The following is a 20349-nucleotide window of genomic DNA, read 5'->3' as shown; positions in this document are numbered from 1 at the left end:
GCCTTGAGCTGAAGAGCCAAGGGACAACACCCAGGCTCAGAGTTCAGGCCACATGACTGAAACCCCTCCCACCCCCCCCCCCCCAAAAAAAAACTGCAAGAAACTAAATACAAACTTCCTGAACTCTCCTGTCTGGAAAAATTTTCCTGCCCCTGCCCCCCCTGCAATGAGATAATGTTGTGCTAGATGGTTGAAGCACCCTCCTCTAGTATCTTATGAAGAGAACCACTTGTGGTCAGCATATGCCATGTGCATAGTGCTGGGAATGATCTGTGTGACTGCTGTGGGTGCTCTGAGAAGGCAAAATCTGGAAGCCAAGGTGGCACTCAACCTTGAAGGATGGATAGGGAGGCAGTTTCCAAAGGAGAAAGGAAAGAAGGATGTGTCCAAGCAGTAGTCGAAAATTACTGCTCAAGGATGCATCAGTGTGAGGGTACAGGGTGTAAGAAGCATCCAAGGACAGGTATGCTGGAGAGTGAGTGAAATGGGGAGTTGGTAGGGGAGATGGAGAATCACTCTGAGGATACTTGCCCGCTGAGTTAGACAGGGAGAGGAGCATCTTTCTGATCTCACCACCCCTCAGCCGTCCTCCTTGCCTAAGGTCACGGGTGGCCAGAGGCGTTCTTCCTTCCTGAGAAAAGCCTCAATGGATAGAGGAAAAGGTTCAGGGCAATTTGGGTAGGGGATCAAAAAGTCCAAGATACTCTGAGGAGCACCCCAGGCCTTGTGAGTATCCATTCAGAAGTGCTCATCAAAGTGCCACATCATCCTGTCTAGACTCTTAAGGGCCCAGTCTGCTTCATCCAGGTGAAGAAATGATCTTCAACCAGAGGATTCCAGCAAGCATGACCTGTCACAGGCTGTTCCCCACAGAATGGAGCATGCACAATGTTGTCACTTCATGGGGCTAACTGGACATAAACAAGCCTTTTGAGCAGGGCCAAGAGTTTTACAATCCTTTAGTGAGACCTGGACCAATTCAGCATTTGCATCCAAACTGTACCTTCCCATATCCAGGTCTGTAGCTTTCCATCTCAGTTAAGTGCGAGTTTGGGGATACAGATGATTCTGGGGACTCCTGGCCCAATCCTCTAAATCTCAGGTGTCCAAACTTGCTTCTGTTTTTCTTTCATGTATAGGCTTATCTCCATTGTATGTGATTTGTGGAAGTCAAATATCCATTTTGAGCTCAACTTGCCAAACACTATAGCTTTAATTTCCCTTTGGATCTTTCTGTTTTTGTGGATAGAATCCTTAAGCCCTGAGACTGCACTTCAAAAAAGGGATTCCATTCCTTCCAACACTTCTTTGTGTGTGTTTTCTTATAAGTGGAGGAGGGGGGAGAATCCATGATCTTCATGATTTTTTTCAACAATGAATATCCTCCAGAAAGCACATTGGTCTTTGAAATTTGCTTTATATCCTATTTTTCAAGACAGTGAGATATTAAAGGCTGGATTTCCTATTGGTGAATAAATTCTTACCCATCTAAACTCATTGAGGCTCCCTTAATACAGAGAGAAGCCTGTGAATAATTTTCTGGAACTGTGATTTGTTTGTGATTTATAAATACCTTGCAGAATTTTGCTAATTACCCTGCATGACATGAATAGCTGAATCCTTGAGATTATCAGCCAAGCTATTTTTTTAATTCCAGTAAAAGAAGCTTTAAATAATCAATATTTGAGGTTCTCAAAATCAGTGTGGGAAGTTGACTACTCTTAATAGACCAAACTCCACAGCAGGAATAAATACACTCTGCACCTTGTCAGCTTTCAAAAGTGTTTTCCTAAGCTTTGAGGTTTCTTTTTCCACTTTAATGTAATTCCTTTCTTCCAGCTGGCAGATATTTCTGTGCTTGTGTGAATGGTAGTTTTAAAGCATCATAACCTGATAACAAGTCTCTCCTTTACTAAGGCAAATTCTTGTTACATGAGTTTATTTAGAAAAGGGCTGCTGCTAACTAGTCCAACAACCTCTACCTCTAGTGCTGTCCGTTGGCATGCTAGGGAAACCATGATCAGTATGAAGAGCTAGGGGTGTGGCTCAGTGATAGAGTGCTTGGTTGGCATGTGTGAGACCTTGAGTTTGATCTCTAGCACCAAAAGGAAGGAAAGAGGGAAGGAAGGAAAGAAGGAAGGAAGGAAGGAAGGAAGGAAGGAAGGAAGGAAGGAAGGAAGGAAGGAAGGAAGGAAGGAAGGAAGGAAAAGGAATAGAAGGAAAAGGAAAGGAGGGAGGAAGAAGGGAGAGGGGAGGAAGGGAGGATAGGAGGATGGGAACATTTTAGTGAGAATGTTTCTTATGTGCATCTTCATGTTCTAAAGCTTAGACTTGCTTCAAACACTCCCAGAATTTTCATAGGAAGCTTATGGGTTTTCATAGGAATGTACCAGGAAGGATTTTTTTTCCTTCTGAGCTGTTAGAGTGGCGTCCTTTCATCTTGGCCTCCTCTGATGTCTCAAAACAGTGAATAGGATACCTCAGCCCTATGGGAAATTCCTGGCCATCTACTTTAGCCCATTCCATCCAGCAGTGGAAACCACCTTGTTCACAAGTCCAACTTCATCTCGACCCAGTCTGCAGTGACCACTGGGGGATTGCATGTAATAAAGGATGTGGGCTCACGCAGGGTGGGTCATTCTAGGAGACCAGGCATGATACCTGTGCTGCCCATCAAGCCAGGACTTGTGTGGATGGAGGCCCTCCCTCCAGCGATGGCAGAGAGGGACTGTTGCTATTTCTTTTGATGTCCCCCTGGGATGGTGTGCAGAGATGGATCCCAAGATTGTTGATCTCCCCAGACCTCTCACCTATAGTCCATGTTTTTTTCTCTTCCCCAATCCCAGGGAGCTCAGGAAATTGGGGAGATTTACACTGTGGGCTTACATCCAAATTCTCTTATTCTCACATCAGCTTTCAAATGTTAGCTGGCTTATGTCTCAGAATTCCATTGTGACCTAACCTTGCTCCTCCAAACTGCAGAGTAAACCTGTTGGCATTAGCGAGATAGAAAGAGATGAATGCCATTACAAATAGGGAAGGAGAGGCAATACTTAAATAGTGTCTTCGGTCTGGTTTTGTGGATTGAGCATGTGTATGCCCAGTTTTCTCTATTTTATGTTATTCCCAGTCTAGCAGGGTGCCCAAAATACCTGGCCACCCTTCTCTCCCTATACAACTTCTGTTTTCTTCAAATATGTGTTTCTGCTCCATTCTAGCCCTGACTTTACCTGGTGACTCTTCTATGCCCTGCTTGTTCACAACCTAATAGTACCTGTTCATTTTTTTTTCAATTCAGATCTCCCAGAAGTCTCTCACTGGATCACCTCATTGTTTTTCTGCCTGGCCATGGGTCACTAGCCTGTATAGGCTGACTGACCTCCCTGAGTTAGGTCTGAACCTTTCAGCAAAACTGAATTAAACAGCTTCCTTCCAGAGGCCTAAAGGGTGGAATAGTTCTCAGCGGGGGAGTCCAAGCTCTGTAACACAACCTCCTCTGTACAAAGCATTGTTCTTGAAGGAGCTGGACCTGAGGCAGGCCTCTTCCCAGGCCCAGGAAGGAGGGGCTCCCTTACTCCCCACTTTTCCCTTTTAAGTTTGTTTGAGCAAAGGGAAAGCAGCTTTGCTTTGGAAGAGATCTCACCGAATAAATGGCTGTCATGTCCGATCATTTCTACTGTTTAAGTTTGGTATCTTGAAAATGGTTTGCCCAGAGCTGCTCCTCTGCGTCAAGATTGCTTTTGTGAAGAGTCAAAGAATAAATTTACTGATCTATTACCTGATTGTTAGGAAACAGGAGGGCCAGAATCCTTCTCAAGGGGGGGGAGAAGGCCCCTTTCCCAGCCCCCACCTTCCTTAGCAGTCTGTATATCTAAGTTCCCAGCCCACCTCAGCCTCAGAACTTAGTTTTGTCTTCCCAGGATGACTCCTTTGTTTCTTGGCCCTGGGACTCAAAGTTCCCCTTTCAGACTATCTTAAACCATCTTCATCCAACAGAATCTTCTGTGCTGATTTTATTCATTCTTTCTAAAATGGCATTCACTAGCCATAGATGAAGAACTATTTTTAACTGAGATTTGAACTTAGGGCTTGTGTTTGCATAGTTTGCTTGCTTCTAGGCTGATGCACTACCACTTAAGCTATGCTTCCAACCTGGTTTATTTTATTTTATTTTTAATAAGTTTTTTTATTGTGAAAATACTGTACAGAGGGGTTACAGTTACATGAGCAAGGTAAAGAGTACATTTCTTAATGTCTTATCAAGCATTGTTGCCTCCTCCTTTGTTTTTCCCCTACTATCCCTTCCTTCCCAAAGAGATTTCATAGGGTTGTTGTTGTTGTTATTATTATTATTTATAGGGTTGTTGTTATGTTGTTATTGTTATTATTATTTATGTTGTTATTGTTATTATTGTTATTGTTATTTAAGGGTTGTACAAAGGGGTTATCATTTAACATGTCAGTTTATAAGTGTAATGCATCTTGATCACTATCACTCCTTTCTCTATTTGCCAGCCTGACTTTTTACTAGCTAACTGGAGATGCAAGCTAGTGAGCTTTTCTGTCATAGATGACTTGGAACCATAATCCTTCAGATCTTAGCCTCCTGAGTAGCTAAGATTACAGGCCTGAGCCCCTGGTGCCCAGCATTATTTCATTTTAATTAGTATAAATGTAAATAGCCACATGCCACTGGGATTACCTTAGGAGGCCTAGTGATGAATTCTAACTCAGCATCTTGCTTCCCTTTCCTTCTTGTCCACTTGAAATCAAGAAGCAGAGATAGTCATGAAGAAAGGTTACCAGCAGATGCTCTGCCCCTTTATTTGGTCCTCTTGAGGGATGGCCTGGGCTTGGCTGTTCCAACAAGCAGGATGCAGAAGAGGTACTGGGCTTACAGAGACAAGGGCAGGGTGTCACAAGCTGGGAGAAGAGGGTCATCCAGAATATGAGCCAGAAAAATGTTTGCCTTAACAACAAACTCAGTGCTTTAGACAATTCCCTGGGCATCTCCTGGCCTCAGTTTACAAATCCATCAAGTGAAGCATGAGACAGATGCTCAGTAAGTGTAAGGGTTTTTGATCTTCACATTCTCTTACCCCTAGACCTTAGGAAAAGCAGATGACTTGTGCTTCTTTAAGCTGTCATGTGACCAGTACCAGGTGTACTCAGATACAGCCACTGTTCCTGTGAGCAGCAGGACAGTGTGCCCACTGAAGGCCTCTGAGACTGGTGTTTCCTTCAAGTCTGGGGTTCAGGAACAGGGTCCTGCAAACTGATGTTTCTAATTTTTGTGTTTGTAATTGAAAAATAATAAATTTCTGGATTTCTGAAGTACATTAGGATACTTCCCCTGTGTATTGTAGAGTAACCAAATCAGGCAAATTAATATATCTGCACATATGTATCTTTGTGATGAGAACATTTAGAATCCACTGGGGAATGGGGCAGGGGAGGAAGGCTCAGAGTATACCTCAGTGGCAGAGGGTTTCCCTAACAAACAAATCTGGGTTTGATCCTCAGCACTGATGAATGATTGAATGAACAAATGAGTAAATAGAATCCATTCTTAGCAATTTCAGATATGCAATTCATTATCATTAGCCACAAAATAGACAAATAAGAAATGAAACTCTGATCTCACATAGAGGCAACTAAAATCCCACCCAGACTGTTAAAACCAATAAATTTCAAAGTTACAATGTATAAAATCAATCTAGGAAAACCAGTAGCATTTTAATAGTAAAATCTGAAAAAAAGAAATTACAAGAGCAATCCCTTTCACAATCACATTAATAGAATAACTTGAGAGTAAATTTAGCCAAGGGGATCTATATGGTCAGGTCAGAAAGGACCCGGCAACAATTCAAACTCTGGGCAGACATGTTTAGTTAAGGGATTTCACCCTGGAAGAGCAAAAAAATGATTAGAGCAGCTTGTGGAATTTGCTGTTTACTCTTGGAAAAGTGCTGAGCATGTCCTTAATTTGTCAGTGTCAACACAAAGCTAAAACTGGTGTCCAGAGAGGATTAGCACAAAGAGAGTAACATTACATTTCCATAGATCTTCAGCCACCCCCCTCCCTTCTTGCCCATGAGACTTAATTCAGAAAGCCTACATCAGATCATTAGGCCTATATGCTCCCTAGGTGCTTGCTGGTGGGTTCATATCCCAGCACCCCTAAGGTGGATATGAAGTGTGATGGTTTAGAGTGTGTGCTTTCAATGATACACACCTCAGTTTAAATCCTGGCTTTTTCACTTACTGGCCTTCAGTCATAGGCAAGTTACTTTGCCTTGCAGTTTCTTCATCTTGCACAGGAGAGAAGCACAGCACCAATGTCAGCAGGTTACCTTGTAAGATGCCTGTGGTGCTCTTGGCATAGTATCTGGCACTGAGTAGAGCATATTCCCAGCCTGTCCTCATGTAGTACTTGCCAGTTGTATGTGCCCACCCGGTTACCAACTCCGTGCCTTGTTCCAGTTCTGGATGTTTTCTGTTCCCCAAAGCCCATTCTAACAGTAGGATAGTCTCTAAATTCCAGGTCTCAACAACTCTGGAAGCAGCCCTTTGTCAGAAAGGGCTTTTGTGAAAGATAAATAGCTCGTTTCCTTTATTCCTCTGTTGCAGTGTCTTCTAACATTCCCTGGTAGTAGTGAGCTCTAGTGGTCATTATGATAACTTGCTCTTTAGCATACCATTTTGTTTGTTTTTGTGCCAGTACTGAGGCTTGAACTAAGGACTCTTGTTTGATTTTTTTTTCTCTCAAGCTTGGCACTCATCCACTTGAACCTCACTTCCATTTCTGGCTTTTGGCTGGAATTGGAAATAAGAGTCTCATGGACTTTTTTTCCAGGATGGCTTTGAACCATGATCCTCAGAGTTCAGCCTCCACACACCTTATCTAGTAGCCTTTTGTTATGTGACCCACTTCCAAGGTCTCTCACTGATACTTCAAGGATCTCTTTCCCAATACAGTGATTTGTACTAACATCTTGGTATTGAGTTTCAGTACTGAGGCCCAGGTTCATCAGGCATCACTCTACCCTTCTTACTATGTAAATGAGGACAGTGTCAAACCCAGGAGACTATATAGGAGATGCAGAATTCTGAGACCAGAGTTCCTTCCAGATGTGCAAAGGAAAAAGTCTGGTATGAGTCGTTCTGTCTTGACATCACTTCAGCTCATGTCCTGAACCCAAGGCAAGATAGAAAGCAGTTTGGGGAAGAGGGGAGAGGAGGAATGGGAATAAGAGGAAGGGAGATGAATTTGTTCAAAATACACTGTGTGCATGTATGCAGATACCACAGTGAAATCTCCTATTAAAAATGTATGTTAACGGCCAGGCATTGGTGGCTCATGCCTGTAATCCTAGCTATTCAAGAGGCTGAGATCTGAGAACCATGGTTCAAACAGCCTAGGCAGGAAACTCTGTGCTACTCTTATCTCCAATAAACCACTCCAAAAACCAGAAGTGGCTCTGTGGCTCAAGTGGTAGAGCACTCACATGTTGCTGAAGAGCTGAGGGATAGCACCCAGGCCCAGAGTTCAGAGTTCAAGCCCCATGACCTACAAAAAAAATGTGTTAATTTAAAAAATAATTCAAATGATCATTTTTTTTAAAAGAAGGCAGTTTAGAGAATGAGCTTTGAGGTAAATGGTTTCAGAGTTAATTTTATGAGATCCCAAATGAAAGTAGTAAAGACAGAGTTTTGTGTTTTAGCTCATTTCTCCCCTGCAGTAGAGCATTTACACATTGGTTAGATACCACGTGTTTACATATGGTATCCATAGTATGCTCAAGTACCTCCTGGCTTTTATATTATTTGTCTAACTTATTACTTGGTTCACCTTTTTACCACTCCAATATTTATTTTGTTTTTATTTTTAATATAGTAAATAAACTGTGAGATGACACTGGCCATCACAGAAACCATTGGCAGATAATATAGTTATCTGTTCTGTAGGTTACTTACAATCTAAGAATACTTTTTCCACTGGTAAATGTAGGTACAAAAGTTAAATCAGTGATTAGATACAATGTTCAGGTTTATCATGTGTCATAGCTTAAAGAAACAGCCTTTAGTAAATATTCAGCAAATCAACCTGGAAAAAATAGTCAACTACTATAACTTATCAGAAAATACCTCATGCATATTAAATGCTGTTGGTATTGGATGGGTTTTGCTTTTTTTCTTTTGATTGTCTTCAATTATTTGTACAAAGGTTTTTCCGTTTAACAAAGCAGTTTATGAATACAATATATCTTTATCAATACCACCCTTTTGAACACTCACGCCTATCCCTCCCTTACACACCTTTTCCCTCACTCTTCTGAATTTTGTAGGATATATTTTGTATTCTTGACTGCAATCTCCCCCCTCTTCTCTTCTTGACTCTATTACACCCTTTTTGAGTACCTGCTTCCTGCTGAATTGGTGTGTGTGTGTGTGTGTGTGTGTGTGTGTGTGTGTGTGTGTGTGTGTGTTGTTTTGTTGTTGTTTGCTGACCTTTGATTTTGCCTTTCTAAGAAATTACACTATTTAAGATCTACTTTGAGGGGCTGGGAAGTTGGCTCAGTGGTAGAGCGCTTGCCTTTCATGCCTGAGGCCCTGGGTTCATTTCCTCAGCACCACATAAGCAAAAAGAAAAGAGCCGGGAGTGGTGCTGTGGCTCAAGTGGTAGAGCGCTAGCCTTGAGCTGAAGAGCTGAGGGACAGGGCCCAGGCCCAGAGTTCTACTTTGAATCTACCATATTTCAGTTAATACATTTGTATACAATTGCTTACCAACCCACATATTTACTTACAAATTAATAAGCTAAATCTAGCTTTCACATATAAAGGAAAACATGCATCCTTTATATCTCGGGCCTAACTTCACTTAACATAATTTTTCCAGGTATTTCCATTTCTTTATAAATGGTACAATCTCATTCTTTCTAACTGGTGAGTAAAATTCCATTGTTTATATATACCACATTTTATTCGTCCATTTGTCCATTGAGGGACATCTGGGCTGGTCTTATACCTTGTCTAGGGTGAATAGTCTTTTTTTTAATTTTTACTTTATTGTAAAGATGCTGTACAGAGGGGTTACAGTTACATGAGTAGTCTGCTTTTTGTCAGTAGTTTTCTTCCAGTTTTCTTCTCTGGAAAACCTCAATACAAGTCTTTCATTTATTAGACCTTGTGGCTTCCAAATAAATATTACCTAGTGGGAACTTAAGTTTTTATTCTGATTTTCCTTCCTTTCCCCTCCCTACCTTCCTGACATAATATAGACTCTAGGTAAGAGTTTCAAGTTTAACAAAAAAAAATCCTAGCCTTATTGCCAGGAAGATTCTGCACCCTAGGAACCTAAATATGCTATGTGTTTCTTAGGATCATTATATCCTTCTCCAATTTTTTTTTCCTCCAGGATCCTTATTTTCCACAAGGAACAAAAAGAAATGGTGCTAGCATGCATCTTCCTGCTCTTATTTTTTTTTAATTTTATTGTCAAGGTGATGTACAGAGGGGTTACAGTTACATACATAAGGTAGTGAGTACATTTATTGTCAAACTTGTTAACCCCTCCCTCATTTTTCTTCCTCAACTCCCGCCCCCAAGTTGTACAGTTCATTTCCAACATACTGTCTTGTGACTATCACTGTTGCATTGGTTTGCCCTTTGTCCTTGGTCTCACCATTTTGCTGTTCCCCTTCCCTTCCCTAATTCAGATAAACATATATTACAATACCCAGGGTACCAAAATCAAATACAATGATAACAGGAGATAAACCATAGGGGAAAAACACAAAAGAAAAAAAAAACACATAGTACATTAAAAACAACAACAACAAAGAAAAACCTCTTGTTTCCATGTCTTGTAGTTCATTTTGCTTAGCATCATATTATATGGTCATATGTACATAGCTATTAGCTGTTTTGCTCATCTGCTAGGTCTATTCTAGACATCTACTAAAATTCTTACTTTTCTTTGTTTCTCCCCTATAACAAGTTTATTCTTTTCCTTTCTTGCTAGATTGGTTTAGAGGTTAGGACCATGTCCTGGTCATCTTTATGTCCCTGTCATGCCCAACGTGGCACTTTACATTAGGAATTGCTCACTCAGTGTACAGTGTCTGACTAAATGAATGAAGTGTGCTCAATTTCTTAGCTGTTGAGTAGCAGTTTGTCCCTTTCACTAAGTCAGAGTTGCTGCTAAGTGTTTTCATAAGACTAGTGATCTGTCAAAGATGGACTTCTGGAGCCAGGCCTACTTTGCGAGACATGTAGAGTTGAATCCATAGAATACTTCAGTTTACAGGAGCGAGAGAGCAAGTTGAAGCAAATACTTGTAGTATGTCATCTATACTAACAGTATACCTTGTTTCTCTCTAAAATATCTGCTGCTCAGATAGTCTGGGACTTGGAAGGACCTAGTAACAAAGGAGATCTTCCCTTGAAGAAAATATGTCTGTTTCACAACTTAATAAGGAGTTCTTTCTGACCATTTGTACAAAGACATAACATCTAAACAAACATCCTCATTAATGAGGATTGTAATGTTCTCTAACTTCTGTTGAGCTAAATTCTTTCCCTGAAGGGCCAGTCTCTACAACTAGTCAGGAATTATTTTAGCAACCAAACTCAGTTGCCTACTTATGAAAGGTGTCCAAACATGTCATGAATTAAAGATGGGTGGAGATGTTTGGGAATGTGGCTTTGATTTCCTAAGCCTATTTGGCCTGAGATACAACCACCAGGAAGTAGGAGTCCCTTTTGCCCCAAACTCTGGGAGTATGCCCAGCCAAGGCCTCAGAAGGCCTAAATCTAGACCATCTCTCTATTCCCTGCGATGCCAATTGCTTCTTGCATTGCTCAAAAGCTTCTAAAGACCTTCACAAATTTTTCTTGTTTCTAGAGATCTTTTATTCTCATACTTTGAGGAACTTTAAAGATCCCAAAAGTGGTTCACTCTTTCAATTTATGTAAGGTCTTTGCTTTAGAATTTGGAACCAGATTTCAAAAAGTTGGTGGAAAGATCCTTCAAGTAAAATGTGTCACTCATCAACTTCACTGAGCCCTGGGCTGGTAGTCCACGATTGGCCCATTTGTCAATCTTTTTAGGATAATTGTATGTGCCTTAAATTGTCAATGGTGGGGGGGGGGAAGCGGGGAGGATTGGGTGGGGGGTGGGGGGAGAGGCTGGGAAGGGATGTGAAGGGTAAACAAAGAAGGAGGCTGCAATGCTTGATAAGAAATGTACGCATTAACCTGCCCATGTAATTGTAACCCCTCTGTACAGCATGTTCACAAAAAATAAATAAAAAAATAAAGCTACCAGCACAACTAAAAAATAAATAAATAAATAAATTGTCAATGGTACTTTGCTTGAGAGACTTATTTCCTAAGATCTCAATACTATTTCCCCCAGAATCCTAGGAGCAATTTGCCAATAGATTCTTTGATGATGTGAAAATGTCCAAGTATATATGATAATTAGGTCCATATGGAGCCCTAGGTGTTAGGCCTTTGGTATATCCTCATAGTACTCAAAGTTTCCCTGTCACTTTCCTATGAGCACATTCCAGAGGTAATCATAGAATCTGTCTTATCAGCTCTTTCAGTTTTTGAGGTTTTTTTTTAATGTACAAAGGTGGAAGCCTAAAGATTTCTTTTTTCCTTCTTGAACTTGTTAAAACTGACTTTTTCTTTCCTCAGGAGAGACCACAGGAATTAAGCAGAGGTGCATTTTTGGCAGTTAGCAAAATGCTTCTCAGTATCTGAAGCTGTGATGGTAACAGCATTTTTTTGGCAAATTCTGTACCATCTTGCCCTATCCTGGACACAGGCCCAAATTCATCTGAATTCTTCACCTCAGTTTTGCAGAGTCAGCTTGGGGAAAGACCCATTATTCTCTATAGAGGGCAGGTCCTGGAGGGTAATTTTAGCCTCATGCACAGATCTGAATATATCCATTTTACACACACACACGCACACACACACACACGCACACACACACATACACACACACACACACACACACACACACACACACACACACACACACACACACACCATTTTGTACAACACAATAAGCAGGTCCAGGCAAGATGACACACATCTGTAGTCTCTGCTACTTGAGAGATAAAGGTAGAAGGACCTCAGTCTGAGGCCAGTCCAGGTAATGTTAGCATAAGAACTTAAGTGTAAAACAAACTAAAATAAAAAGAACTGGAGGCATGGATCAAGTGCTAGATCACTTGCTAGCAAGCATGAGACCCTCAGTTCAATCCCAAGTATTGCCATTCGAAAATTTTCAAGATATGAGATACAGCTACTTAAAATGAAATTCTGGCTGAGTGCTGGTGGCTCACTCCTGTAATCATAGCTGCTCAGGAGGCTGAGATTTGAGGATCATTGTTCAAAGCCAGCCTGGGCAGGAAAATCTATGAGACTGTTGCCTCCAATTAACCAGCAAAAAAGCTGGAAGTGGAGCTGTGGCTCAAATGATAGAGCAGAAAATCTCAGGGATAGTGCCCAAGACCTGAGTTTGAGCCTCAGGATGAGTACCCAAAAACCAAATAACAAAATGAGATTCTGAAAAAAAGTATATGTGTGTATGTATATGTATATCTCATACATGTATGAGATCTGTTTTGTGTACATGTGTGCATATATTTGCATGTGTATCTCCCTTGACAAATCATACAGCAATCTCTGGATTCATACAGTGTCAGGATATAAGAAATAGAGCTACAAAGTCGTAGTAGACTTCTTCAGCCGCATTGTTCTATCCTTGCCATCTCAGTAACTGTTACTACGATGCATTGCCTTGCTGAAGCTAGACTCTTAGAAGTAAACCTTGATTTCTCTTCCTCGTTTCAATGCATTGTCAAGTGCTATGTCTTGATCCCATCCCTTTTTCTCCATTTCCACTGCCCTGGCCCTTGTGTAAGTCATTGCTGTCTCTCATTGGACCACTGCAAGCGTGTGTGAATAAGTCTCTCCTTTATGACCATATTCCATATAGAAATCTGAGTGTTGCTTCAAAATATACACAAGAATCATGGCTGTGTGATCTGGCCCATCTGGCCAATTTTATTTCCAACCCCTCCCCCCTTAATACTTCTGCCCTAGACCGTCCTCCTCCTTTGCCTCTAACAGTCCAGGGGTCTCCCTCCGTAGGAGCCTAGGCACAACCCTTTATTTGATTTCCTTTGACTATACACGCTGTCTTGTGCAATTAGTTACACATGTCCCAATTTTTTTGGTTTCTGTGTGAACTCTCACCAACAGCCTGCCACCCCAATGTTTTGTCCTACTCTTTTCTGGCAAAGGAATTCGACTACTCTATACCAAAAATGGCAAAAAGTAAATCTTCCTTTCTCCCTTCCTGTAATAAATAGCTGAGTCAGCTCAGGGAGGAATCTGTTCAAACTAGAAAAAGCACAGCATGACTAAAGAGATGATTTACTGTGTCCTTCCTTATAAAACCAGTTGGCCTTCATTTTGAAAAAAGTACTAGAAATGAAGGTTTGAAAAACTCTGTTCTGTGAATATATTCGTAGAAGCTTGGTTTAGTGGTGGTGTTGGCACAGTGTGTGGTGGTAGAGACGCAGTGTGACAAAGGGAGGGAAGGGAATGCCCTGCACGGTGAGACATGGGCAGAGACTTCCATTACTTTTCATTATGGTCTGATGCAAAGAAATTGTACCTACTGGACATCAGCATGATAGCCATTCTGCTTCTTTTTGGTTGTCTGGTGATAGTGGGATCGACCTCAGGGCTATATTCATGATAGGCAAGCTATCTAGCATTGAGATATCACTCCCAGTCCTTCATGCTGCTTTCAATGTCTTTGAATCAACCGAGTTGCTAATGGTCTCTTTATCTGTGCCCAACCACTAAAAGAAAGTGCACGTGGCTGCCTGAGAATATCCAGATCCTCAGCTTGTTGATTTCCCTGACAGGTAATGAATAGGTCATTCTGTCCCAGAGATACAAGCTCTGTGACCTTGAGAAAGTCATTTGCCCTTTGGAATCTTCAGTTCTTCATCCTTAAAAGAAGGAAACATTCCCAGGGTCTGAGATTGATGATTTATACAGTCAAAGACGAAAGGTCTCTGAGTGACCTGAATCCCTATCTCTGAGCACCTGTGATATGGTTAGATTCACCAGAACACAACACCTCCTGGGGAGCCTGAAGTTCCTGCAAATATAGCAGGAGAGCTGAGATTGCCCAAGCTCCCTAGGCAGTAGCTGAGAGCTTGAACACTGCAATATGATGAAGCAGTCCCAGAAGGAGGTTCTGTACCTTCCTATCCTGAGTAGATGGGCATGCCTCAAAGGCCCTGGGAGTTAGATCAGGCCACAGGACCAATGCAGGGCCACAGCTATCCCATCTGTGGAGTAGGGCTCATATCACAAGTAAGAGTCCTTTGCCTAAAAGAAGATTAATATTCAAGTCAAAGATGCTGGACCATGGCTGGTTCCAGTTGTTTATAGCCCAGCTGATAACAGACCTGTCCACATGCATCAGGTTGAGAGGTGAGCAGAAGACTACTCCATTGATCCTCTGTGTTTATTTCTCAGCCAGCAGATGTACCAGCCAGGGAGCCCCCATTTCAGGTTTTAGCCACAAATAGACTCAATACTAAGGTACTTAGTCCATTAGAAGGTATCCTAAAATTTCCAAAATAAGCAACTAAGTAATTAGGACTTCAAGATGCTTCCTTCTAAGATGCTTTCAAAGAAGAATGGGAGAGAGAAAAATGTGGTTCCTGGAAATACATAATGTAGAAACACAGCTGTCCAATTGTTTTTGCCTCCCAGTCTTTAAGAGGAAATGGTATTAGCTTGAGCCCACTGTGTGGAGAGGAATGCATTGAGCTGAGTTTTCTGCTTGCTCCTCCTGAGGGTCTGTAATCCTCACTATTATATCAGAGAGTAAATCAGGGATAGTTCAAGGAAAAAATATAGGTTGGATTTAAACCAAATGGGAGGTCGGTATCTTGGGTTTAGTCAGGTGAAGAAATATTCACTGAGATCTTTGTAAATGAAGGATGCAGAATGGGGAGAAGGAAGAATATGTAAAGCGTGGTCTACCCCACATAGGAGAATGCTAACTGGGAGTGTTAGATGAGTGTTAGTAGGAGGGGTCAGAAGCTCTCTAGACACTGGCATAGACATCAAGTGTTCTGTTACATGGTTGCTATCACCCCCATTTTGCAGATAGGTCACTAGGACTCAGGGAGGTTAAATGATTTGCTCCCTGTGGTGCAGCTATAATTCTTTCCTCCATTTTATAAAGGAGGAAAGTAACTTGCCGAGAAATTGAGGGAAATTCTTCAGGGCACCTTGCTCATGTGTGGAGGAGCATGACCTCAGCTTGTTGAGAGAATTTCCCCTTCCAGTGACAAAGGCTTTCAGGCCTGAGTGGTTAAGCACATTGTTGGATCCATTTTCTCAGCTTTGTTCTAGTTACAGATCTAAAATCAGCTTTCCCAGATTCCTATAAGTTGCCAATGGATTTGAAGGCCTAAGGCTTCAAAACAGAGATCATGGCCATCTCCTAGGTCAAATCTAACACACAGGGAAGGCAGGGACTTATGGACAGGCTCTGCAGTGCTCTCAGTCTGAACCTTGAGGGACTGGGGTCTGCCTTCCCTCTCCTATATCCATTGAGTCCTCAAAGCCCTGGGTTCTCATCAGAGCAAGGGTCCACTATACCACTGCAGGAACCAAAGACAGTAGTATCTTCAGGATTCCACCAACTATCTGTTACGCTCTCTTGTCTGAGTGAGGAAGCCTTTGAATAGCACTCATGATAATTACAGAATCTCCACATATATTGATGAGAACCAGCTACATAAATAGCACAGCTTGATATTTACAAAGTGCCAGTTTCCTGTAAATACAGAATTTGGCAGTTACCACAAAGTGGTTCTTCTACTCTCAGGAGCACTTGTCCTGTTATAGCTCATTCCAGGGCAGGCATCAGGTCACCTCTACTTGTGGCCAGTTGAGTCTGGCCAGGTACAATTAGGGGAAGCAAACGGCAATCTGCAAGTAGAAACATAATCCCTTAAAGGCTTATTTTGACCCACAGTTTTGGAAGTTTCTGTCCAGAATTAATTGGCTATGTGCTTTGGGATATGGTGGGAACATGTGATGGAGTAAAGTCTGTTCACCTTTTGGCCAAGATGCAAAAGGAAAGAGGAAGAGGAAGATATGAGGGGACAGTCAAGATCTAACATGATGGACAGGATGGTGATTAGTTACTCTTAGGAATTCATGACTATGGTCCTGTTGTTTCATTCTGATTACTGATTGCATTGGTGTGTTCACTAGGCAAATCATTCAGACTGCTGGCTTATCATATTCCTGTTCCACTTAAAAGGAAATTTTAAATCAGGATCGTTGGTAACATGGTAGTCCCAGTCACACAGGGCCTCGTCTGCCTCCTGCCCTCTCTGCCTCAGGGAAGCAACCTGGGATGGAAGCCTGTGCTACAGGTCAGCCTGGAACAGTATAAGGGAAGGGCCTCCAAGCAGGCTGGTGCATGCATTCAAAACTGTGACACAGCAGATATTATGGATGTGTTTACTGTTACTGCCTACTACATTTTACAGGCTCAGAGAAGACAGATGACCCATCTAGGACATACAAGAGATCGGGTCAGTGTAGAGTTGCTGTTAAATCAGTGTCTTCTGGAACTCCAGAATGAGTCTTCTAAAGGACCTGTTCCTACAGCCAGGAAAGGGAGATCAAAGAACCCAGTAAACAGTGCTCCAAATGTGGATCTTCCTTGGCCCAATATGTACAGCCCACAGCCAAGAGAAGCCCATTGGCCAGTATCTCTGCTGGTATCCCCAACGTAGATGCAAATGAATGATCAAATGCCCTATGAAAATGCAGACACTGGGGCTGGGAAGGTGGCTCAGTGATAGAGCGCTTGCCTTGCATGCATGAGGCCCTGGGCTCAATTCCTCAGCACCACATAAGCAAAAAGAAAAAAGCCAGAAGTGGTGCTGTGGCTCAAGTGGTAGAGTGCTAGCCTTGAGCTGAAGAGCTGAGGGACAGCGCCCAGGCCCAGAGTTCAGGCCCCACGATTGGACCCCCCCCCAAAAAAAAAAAAAGAAAAAAGAAAATGCAGACACCATTCCTTCACGCAGATGTTAAGCAGATGATTTTTAAGGGCTACTCCTAGACATGCACGCTACAGCAACTCCTTTATGCATGCTACATTCTGAACAGTATGTGAGGACCAAGCCAGTATCACAGGGAGGAAGACAAGAAAGGTACACCTCAAGGGTCACTCGTGGGTGTTACTATCACACAACTACTGAGTGAGGTCATTTCCTGACATTCTGCTTCCACGTTGTAGACATTGGCTGGCAGCATCAATGGGCAAGTTTGCATGGATTTGCTTAATTTCCCAAACTATTTTTAGCAGTGGAAAAGGAAGTTAAGAGAGGGAGAAAAATCAAATATTACCAATCTTAGACCAGGCAGTCCTAGGTCATATGGTTCCAACACCAAAGGCCTACTACCAGTGTGAATGGAAATCTATTTCAGTAAGAGTATCACTTGAAGTATATTTGAAATGTATAGGTTTTGAAGCAGTTTTCAAACTAATATTCTCCACAGGCCCTTTTTCCTGCTTCTTGTGAGATAACCTTGCAAAAGAGTCCTGGTTAAGAATGGGAGAGAGAGGGCAAGGACTTGAAAGGTGGCTACTTTAAGAACCTACACACACATACATAGCTCACATGTTCTGATTTAAAAGCAGCTTTTGGCACTGTTCTCCCTTTATACTGCACACAGTTTGCTTAAACCTTCCGGCAAAATGTACCTTTTAGGCTCAAACCCACAGTGGAAGGCTTTCAGACAGAAAAAAGCACGGCTTGTGTGAAAGACTTGATAATAATAGTAATAAGAATGCTGCCTCCAGGCTCCTGCCCTGTGAGAATAAGTTGGAGCTGCCTGTAGACTCCTCAGTGCTTGCTCACTTTCTATGCTCTGGAAAACGCTCATCTCCTGCCCAGCCCTGTTGCCCTTTTATAGTCAGTTAAAATATTAAAGAGGCTGCACCCATTTAGAAGCAGCACTTCCCCATTGCCTCGCCTGCACCCACAGCATAGGTAACATTCATCCATCAGCAAGTGTCATGAAGGGTTCAGGACAGGTGCAGAAGAAAGGACTTGTAGGGGGAGCAACTAAGAGAGTGATGTCCTCACCTCCTCCTAGCTCCTCTCCAGCTAGTATCCTAGCATCTCAGATTTGGAAGATTCCTAGTAGACACAGCCTTATTACTTACCTAACTAATTTCTAGGGATAACAGTTGGCATTTTTTGAATGCCTCTATTCAAATAAAATGTCTTACCTGAGATTTAAGAGAACTTTAGCAAAGGGACAGGATTGGACTTCAGCAGGCCGATCTTGTGGGGATAGGAGCTATGTGTGACTCTAGATCTGCTCCATGTTCCCCTCTCACCCCACTTTGCTTTTTCAAAGGTCTTCAACTGCAGCATGCATCATGGTGCCCTGACTCTGTGTGTGTGTGTGTGTGTGTGTGTGTGTGTGTGTGTGTGTGTGTGTGTGTGTGTGTGTGTGTGTGTGTGTGTGTGTGTGTGTGTGTGTGTGTGTGTGTGTGTTTTGTCAGGCCTTTCTTGGGATTTAAGGATCTGGAGACAAAAAACAAAGAGTCTGAGCTCTTGCCTTCATTTACACCCTGTTAGAGATAAGCTTATAGCAACACCAAAGGAGAATTCAGGAGATCTGACCCAGCAAAGCATGAGTCATGTTCAGATGAACCAACTGGGACCTCCTGCAGTAAGGTAGAAAGTGGGCATTGTAACAATGAGATGTTGAAAACTACAACTTCGGGGCAGGACAGTTACTCATGTAACTGTCACCCCTCTGTATAGTATGTTTACAATAAAAATATATATTTTAAAAAAGTAAAAAAAAAAAACAAGGGGAAAGATGAGATCAGACAGTGCTAAGAAAGGCAATGTCCAGGAAAGGAAGCACACCTGAGTGGGTGCAAACTGTTCAAACAAATGTGAAAATTGCTCTCCTATCTATTCCGAAACACTAGAGAATGTGAAGTGGGGGGAGACCTTGCATCTGTTTATTAGGTTCTAAAAATATCTACAGCAGCCACCCCTCATACATAGTTTCACTTCCTCAGGTCTGTTACTTAAGGTCAGCCATGATCCAAAAACATTTAATGGAAACATTAAACATTTGTTCCAGAAATAAACAATTCCTGAATTATAAATAGCATGAGGCTCTGAGTTGCATGAGGAAATCTGGAACCATCTCTCTTCCATCCAGGATGTGAATCATCTTTTTTGTCCAGTGTACCCATGCTGTATACACTACCCACCCACTAGAAACTTAGTCTCTGGGTTGTCAGATCAACTGTCTCCCTATCACAGTGCTGTGATCAAGTAACCTTTACTTTATGAAATGATGACCCCAAAGTGCCAGAGCAGTAATGATGGCAATTTGAATAATACCGAAGACAAGCCCCAGAGTATTTCCTTAGGACCATTTATTTGTTCCTGACTTAAAAGGAAAAATGCTATCTAGAGAGTTTTTTCTTTATTTTATTTTAATTTTCTTTACTGTTCTTATAAAGGTGATGTACAGAGAGGTTACAGTTACACCAGTCAGGTGAATAGTACATTTCTTTTTGGACCCCCTTCCTCAGTCTCTTCCAGTTTTTTTCCCTTCTATTCTCCACCCTCAAGTTGTATAGCTCATTTTCAATGTAGTGTCTAGTGAGTCCCGCTCCTGCATTTGTTTACCCTTTGTCCCACCATTTCTTTACCTCTCCTTACTCTCCCAAAGACATACAAACAAGCATACGAAGCAAAAAGAAAAGAGAATAAAACAACAAAGAAAAAACTCCTGTTTCCATATACGAGGGTGCATTTTGATAAATATTATTTTAAATAATTTTTATTGTAAAAATACCGTACAGAGGGGTTACAGTTACATGAGCAAGGTAATGAGTACATTTCCTATGGTGTATTGTTACCTCCTCCTTTGTTTTTCCCCTACCATCCCTTCCCTCCCACCTCCACAATTACACTCCTCCTTCTCCCGCTGCCTAAATTGTAAAGTTGGTTTTTCAACATAGTGTCTTGTACATCTCATTGTTACAACGAGTCAACCGGTATCCCTATTTAAGCATTTTGTATAATGAAGGGCACATAGGCATTGCACCTTTGTATTCCTCTCCTAAGAATATCCTCCTCTGGTCTCATTGTGTGTGAATGCCTAGAATCCTGTTTAATCTATCATCTCCCAGTAGATTTTAGATCTTGCTTCCACATATGAGAGAAAA

General features: G+C 41.9%; 1 protein-coding gene across 3 annotated transcripts in view; it reads left to right on the top strand.

Moving 5' to 3' along the window:
• The window catches only part of Slc24a3 (solute carrier family 24 member 3), a 735644-nt gene that overhangs the window by 561837 nt on the left and 153458 nt on the right, over positions 1-20349 (top strand). The gene's annotated exons all lie outside the window — the stretch shown is intronic.

The sequence above is a fragment of the Dipodomys merriami genome, unplaced genomic scaffold (genome assembly GCF_024711535.1).
Source record: "Dipodomys merriami isolate MVZ:Mamm:240054 unplaced genomic scaffold, mDipMer1.0.p SCAF_7, whole genome shotgun sequence".
NCBI lineage: Eukaryota > Metazoa > Chordata > Mammalia > Rodentia > Heteromyidae > Dipodomys > Dipodomys merriami.
This window is presented reverse-complemented; position numbering and strand designations above follow the sequence as displayed.